At 45.7% G+C, this 7585-nt stretch overlaps 1 pseudogene; it reads left to right on the forward strand.

The window, feature by feature from the left end:
- Window positions 1–234: 234 nt before the first annotated feature.
- Window positions 235–7075, forward strand: LOC123488766 (annotated as a pseudogene).
- The last annotated feature ends 510 nt before the right edge of the window (window positions 7076–7585 follow it).

Consider the following 7585-nt stretch of genomic DNA (forward strand, 5'->3'; position numbering starts at 1 on the left):
CCCAGAACCCTCTCCTCTCACTCTGGAACACAATCTGTACCAAAATCCCAGACCCCACACCAGGACCTGTGACAGCCCATTCTGGAGAGGGGGGAGCGGGGGGAGGTGAGAAACGGAGAGAGAGAGACCCAGACAGAGAAGGGAAGAGAGTGGTAGAGATGGAAAGAGGGGGAGGGTATATAGAGGATTTGAGGGAGGGGATATGAGGGGGTAGGTACTACAAATAGCCAGAGTGAGCCCTGTGTGTCCCTCAGTCAGCCTCCCTGCTCCAGTCCACTCCAGCAGCCATCTCAGACCCTTCTCCTGCTCCAGCCCAGACTTTTCTCCTGCTCCAGACCTTTCTGCTCTCCACCATGACCTCCTACCGCTCTTCTGCTCAGTCGGCCCAGTCTGGCACCTCATCCTACCGCCGCACCTTTGGCGCAGGGTACAGCCCTGCCATGTCCCATTCCCTCTACAGCAGCCGGGGCTCGGGCGGGGGCCTCGGACTCGGACATGGCGGCTCCGGCCACATCTCCTCCCGGGTCTACGAAGTCACCAAGACCTCCGCCTCGCCCGCTTACTCCGGCTACCGCACCTCGTCTCACTTCGGCGGACCTGTGATGTCATCGACCGCACACGGTTCACGGTCATACGCAGGGATGGGGGAGACACTGGACTTCAGCCTGGCCGACGCGCTGAACCAGGAGTTCCTCCACACACGCACCAACGAGAAGGTCGAGCTGCAGCACCTGAACGACCGCTTCGCCAGCTACATCGAGAAAGTTCGCTTCCTGGAGCAGCAGAACGCTACATTGGTGGTGGAGATCGAGAGGCTGCGGGGGCGCGAACCCACACGCATCGCCGACCTGTACGAAGAGGAGATGAGGGACCTGCGTCGCCAGGTGGAGGCCTTAACCAATCAGAGGAGCCGCATCGAGGTGGAGAGGGACAACCTGGGCGAAGACTTGGACAAAATCAAACTAAGGTAGGAGAGAGGGGGAGGAGGGAGGAAGAGAAGGGAGAGGAGCAGGATGAGGGGGGAGAGGATGAGAAGGAGGAGGTAGAAGGAGAACGAGGAAAAGAGGAGGAAAAGGAGGACGAGTAGGGGGAGAAATATGGCAACTAGAAGTTACTGTAAAAGCACTTTGTGACAACTGCTGATGTAAACAGGACTTGATTGATACATTGATTCATTGATTGCTCAGTTGATGTAAGACTGCAGGCGTGTAGTATCTGATTGTGGATAAGTGGATGAAGGAGAGGATTATGGGTAAGATTAGATAGAGGAGAACTCCAGACGAGTAGATCGTAGTATAATGTAAGCATGACATTTCAACCACTAGAAGCAGCACTGATATCACGGCTGGTTCATGCATACAGTCCCCTAGGATTTCAGTCAGCACCGCTCTATTAGCTGTTGTGGTTTAGCTGGTTTGTTTGTTGTGGCTACAGCAAGTATTTTTAAACTTGGTCATAAGTGTCTATAACTTTGCTTCAGGTTTTTCAAATGTGTGATAGACTTACTTATTTATTAAGGAAAAGTGCTGTTTGCATAGTTGTGAGATCAGCATGCCTCCTCTGCTGTTGAAATGTAGGCCTAGATTACATTTTAAATACACAGTGTATGTGTGGGTTGAGTGACAACACAGGATCTTCCATGACATTCTCATTCAACCCATGAAATGGGAGAGAAGCACTAGTGATTAATAAAGACTGGTGAAGAAAGAAAGATGCACACAAGTGCAGAGTGGGATAGTCTTGTTCCAACTCCAGTGGACCTTTAATTAAGTAGACTAGATCCATCCCCCCACCTAACCCCCTGAAGGACTAGACCCAGCCTCCTTCTGAAAGACTAAAGCCAGCCTCCTTCTCACATTAGGGTATGGTCTAAGCCTCAAGCCCTTACAGAGGCATGTACTTACCGTCAGCTTACGGGCACCACGGTCTGGCTCTATAAAAGGCCAGGAATTAAAACATCTGTATACAGATAGATATAATCCAGATCTCTATATCTGTCAGTATGGCCTCCCAACGTCTACAACTGGTATTCAAAATGGGACCTGGGATTGGATTATGACCACATTTGCACATTATATCCACACAGCAGTCTTAAAGTGCATATCAAACTATTTCTGGGTGATTATTAGACAGGTGCAGACACATAAAAGACACAATTGTGATCGGTCTCACGCCATCTCTTTGATTAACTGTGTATCCAGACTGCAGGAAGAGATCCTTCAGAGGGAGGATGCAGAGAACAACCTGGCTGCTTTCAGAGCTGTGAGTTGAACACTATAAATCAACACAGATTATGAATATGATACCATTTTCTCACTACTAGTATTTTCCCTGCTATTACTCTAAACGTAGACTGGATGGGCACAGACGTCAGTCAGTTCAACGTCAAGTTTTGATTGAGTTGTCAACTAATGTGAATTCAACGTGAAACCAACAAATAAATTCACAATTTAATCGGATTTAGGTTAAAAGTTGGGTGAAAAAAAGACAAATGCCCTTAGTTTTTCCACGTTGATTCAACGTCACCACATTTATTTTGGGGTTGAAATGACGTGGAAACAATGTTGATTCAACCAGTTTTCATCTAATCTAACGTCTGTCTGTTCTAGGATGTTGATGCTGCCACTCTGGCCCGTCTAGACTTGGAGAGACGCATTGAGACCCTACAGGAGGAGATCGCCTTCCTCAAGAAGATTCACGAGGAGGTACGTTACTCAGTCTGTGTATTTCAATGTGTTTTTGTGTTATTACAGTTGGTCTGTCTGTCTGTCTGTCTGTCTGTCTGTCTGTCTGTCTGTCCTCTGTCTGTCTGTCTGTCTGTCTGTTTGTCTGGCTGTCTGTCAATGTATCTAGTCATTGGTCATTCCATCTGTCTGTCTCTCTGTGGTAGGAATGAACAAAGACACACACAGACACACAGACACACAGACACACAGACACACACACACACACACAATCTCTGCCAGCGCAGTGAGCAGTTGGCACTGGGCTTGTGGTCTGCATATGAGGTCTGTGTAATATCCCACAACAGACTCACTGCTATAATTACTCTCTGAGACAGGAATGGATACACACAAATCAAATCAAGTGTTATTTGTCACATGCTTCGTAAACAACACCCTTCCCAACAATGCAGAGAGAAAGAAAATAAGAGAAATAATAGAAAAGTAAAACACGTAATAATAAAATATATAATAAATACACAATGAGTAACGATAACATGGCTATATACACGGTGTACCAGTACCGAGTCGATGTGCAGGGGTACGAGGTAATTGAGTTAGATATGTACATATACAGTGAGGGAAAAAAGTATTTGATCCCCTGCTGATTTTGTACGTTTGTCCACTGACAAAGACATGATCAGTCTATAATTTTAATGGTAGGTTTATTTGAACAGTGAGAGACAGAATAACAACAACAAAATCCAGAAAAACGCATGTCAAAAATGTTATAAATTGATTTCATTTTAATGAGGGAAATAAGTATTTGACCCCTCTGCAAAACATGACTTAGTACTTGGTGGCAAAACCCTTGTTGGCAATCACAGAGGTCAGACGTTTCTTGTAGTTGGCCACCAGGTTTGCACACATCTCAGGAAGGATTTTGTCCCACTCCTCTATGCAGATCTTCTCCAAGTCATTAAGGTTTTCGAGGCTGACGTTTGGCAACTCAAACCTTCAGCTCCCCTCCACAGATTTTCTATGGAATTAAGGTCTGGAGACTGGCTAGGCCACTCCAGGACCTTAATGTGCTTCTTCTTGAGCCACTCCTTTGTTGCCTTGGCCGTGTGTTTTGGGTCATTGTCATGCTGGAATACCCATCCACGACCCATTTTCAATGCCCTGGCTGAGGGAAGGGAGGATCTCACCCAAGATTTGACGGTACATGGCCCCGTCCGATCAAATACTTTTTTTCCCTCACTGTAACTAGGAATAAAGTGACAGATATTAAACAGTAGCAGCAGCGTATGTGATGAGTCAAAAAGGTCAATGCAGATAGTCTGGGTAGCTATTGGTTAACTATTTAACTAACTATTTAGCAGACGCTCACTCTGTCTTATACAAGGTGAACAAACACTAGGTTGTGTGTGTGTGTGTGTGTGTGTGTGTGTGTGTGTGTGCTTCTAAACAGACAATGGAGAAAAGAAAGCTGCAGAAACCTTAAACTATTGACCTCTGCTCCTCCTCCTTCTCCTCCGCTTTCTTCCACTTTAAAACCTCCCCTTCCTCTCTACCTCACCTCACTCCCTCCTCCACACCTCACCTGCAGGAGATCCGTGAGATGCAGTCCCAGATGCAGGAGACCCAGGTGCAGATCCAGATGGACATGTCCAAGCCGGACCTGACAGCTGCCCTCAGGGACATCAGGGCCCAGTATGAGGGCATCGCGGCCAAGAACATCTCGGAGGCTGAGGAGTGGTACAAGTCTAAGGTGGGGGGGAGAGGGAGAGGGAGAGAGGAATGAGACAGAGAGAAAAGGGGGGAGGGGGGAGGAAAGAGAGATAGATAGATAGACAAAGTGATGTACTTCATTGTTGACCTCTGACCCCTGCTGACCTATAGGTGACAGACCTGAACCAGGCGGTGAACAAGAACAACGAGGCTCTGAAGCAGGCCAAGATGGAGACCATGGAGTTCAGGCACCAGCTCCAGTCCTACACCTGTGAGATTGACTCACTTAAAGGCACCGTAAGTCTCTCAGACTGAACACTATTCTCCTCTTCTCATGACACCATTTATTCCTCCTCATATCCTTCTGTCCTTTCATAATTCATACCACCACCCTTTATTCCTCGCCTTCTCATTTTCTTCATGTTGTCCTTCCCTGATCTGCAAGTTCACTTCCAAGAAACATGACGGCACACTTCTCCATGTCCAATCTCTTTCTAAAATGTCTCTCCCCTCCTTTTCTCCCTCTCCCCCTTCCACCTTCTCTCCCCCCTCCCCCTCTCCCCTCCTCCCACTAACCCCCCTGTCCCTCCCTGCAGAACGAGTCTCTGATGAGGCAGATGAGAGAGATGGAGGAGCGCCACGGGCCGGGAGGCGGGTGGGTTCCAGGACACCATCTCCCGTCTGGAGGCTGAGATCGCCAACATGAAGGATGAGATGGCCAGGCACCTGAGAGAGTACCAGGACCTGCTCAACGTCAAGATGGCCCTGGATGTAGAGATAGCAACCTACAGGAAACTGCTGGAGGGAGAGGGAGAGCAGGTATGAGGAGGGAGATGAGGAGATGAGAGAGAGAGAGGAGGGCCGGTGAGAAAGAAGCAGGGGAAGCAGAGAGGAAGGGATAAAGAAGCAGGGGAAGCAGAGAGGAAGGGATAAAGAAGAGGGGAAGCAGAGGAAGGGATAGAGGAGGGCAGGAGAAAGGGGGAAGAATGAGAAGACAATAGCAGGGGGTTGATGGAGAAGACAATAGCAGGGGAAGAAGGAGAAGACAATAGCAGGGGGTTGAAGGATTACACAATAGCAGGGGGTTGAAGGAGAAGACAATAGCAGGGGGTTGAAGGAGTGCTGAAGAAATGGGGTGAGAAGAAAGGAGGAGAGGACTGAGGACAGAGAGATTATGCATTATCTTGTATGACAATGGTATTTGGTATCACTGCTAAAAACTGACATCCCCCTTCCTCTCCCTCTGTAGGATTTCCCTTCCCATACAGAACTATTCCACCATGACTTTCCGTGGTAAGAACAACACACACACACACACACAAACGCACATTCACGCACACTCTATTTTATCAAACACTGCTGCAAAATAAGATGATTTACAGCATCACGCCACAAGAGGGCACAATTGATACAAGTAGCTAAATCTTTTGCAGCTGTTTACTTCACCATAAATCAAAAGTGACAGGGTTGAACTTCAAATGATCCTCACTTGACCCCTCAAGCCTGATGCATAAATATAACCATTCATTAGTTGATTTTAAGGGGTGACACAAAAGTTAAAAGGTGAACAGAGTTGTTGTAAAGAAGATTAATATTAATTCCACGGTTGTCTGTCTGGACAGAAACAAGCCCAGAGCATCATCATCGCGTTGCTGAGTCACACTCAAAGAAAAGTGTCCTTATCAAGACCATCGAGACCCGCGACGGAGAGGTAACATACACACGCACGCATGCACGCACTCACGTACACACACGCACGCAAGCACCCGCACACACACACACACGCACACACCCTAACGTAGAGATACACTTGTTTGTAGAGTGAACCAGAGATCACAAACACACCCACAGACTTGTATTTGCACAGACTTGTATTTGAGAGAATATCTCAAATTCCTCTCCCCTCGCTGACAACAACATAATACGATTTCCCTTCCACCGGAGTCAAGTTCTGACAAGCCATATTGTTCTACCAACACCAACTGTAGCTTTACTTTGCAGCTGTATCTTTCCCAATAGTTTAATAGGCTTGTTATTTCACTTCTAATACACACCAATCTCCCTCTTGCTTCTTCTTCTCGCGTTACAGTAAATGTCTTCTTTGTCTCCCTCTATAGGTGGTCTCTGAGTCAACACAGCACCAGCAGGATCTGATGTAACAGCAGACAACAGAAGAACAAAACATAAAGACTTAGGGAAGACAAAAATACTAAATAAAAACAAAAAGGACTTTAACAACTCACCCGGGTGGCCCTTAGTTGTTCTTAATTCAAAGACGTTGTTTTTAAAGACACAAAGGTAATTCACTCAAATGAAATAGCAAAATAGGCTGGGTGACTTAAAGTACGAGCTGACCTGTTTGTCATTTCTTCCTACATCTTTGTACACCATTTGACTTTATTTATTACTATATATGATACTGTATGTTCTATCACAAGAGTGACGTTAGTATGAGGAAGGTTCTCAATCGACAGAGAGGCGAGAAAGGAGAGAAAGAGCGAGAGAGAGAGAGATGTGTCTAGGGAAAAGGAGATGGGGGTGAAACAGGTGAGAAGGGTAGACAAATGAAAGATGGAAAGGGGGGAACATGGAATGACAGTGAGGCTGACAATCGCTTATGATGTTCAGAATTGTGAGCTATAGGTTGGTTAACAAATAAAACAAATAGTGACACATGCTCACCAGAGTCAGTCTGCCAGTCTCTGTACATCTATCATGTTCTCTATTTGTGTGTGTGTGTGTGTGTGTGTGTGTGTGTGTTGAATTAAAAGTCAAAGACATTGTAAAATCACATTGTTTATCATATACAGGCCAATAAAAACACATGCTTTAATAATAATAATAATAATAATAATAATAGTATTCATAATTGTATTTTAATAAGCATGGAATATCACCGGCCTACATTTATGAGGCTGCACTCTTGAAGTCAAAAGATGTCAATAATATAATGTAAATAAATTACCTGATAAATAAATATACATACAGTACTTCAGAAAGGACACATTATTTCATATAAATCAAATCAAGTATCCTAAAATAAATCCATAAGAAAAAACTAAAACAATCAAATAAAGCAAGAAATACACGGAAACAGTAAAAGTACAGTAGCAGTGTTGTTTATGTACAAAACAGAAGGTGAGAAGAATGCACACCGGAGGGGGACAGTGGGGAGCTACACATCTCTACTG

The sequence above is a fragment of the Coregonus clupeaformis genome, unplaced genomic scaffold (assembly GCF_020615455.1).
Source record: "Coregonus clupeaformis isolate EN_2021a unplaced genomic scaffold, ASM2061545v1 scaf2494, whole genome shotgun sequence".
Classification (NCBI taxonomy): Eukaryota; Metazoa; Chordata; class Actinopteri; order Salmoniformes; family Salmonidae; genus Coregonus; species Coregonus clupeaformis.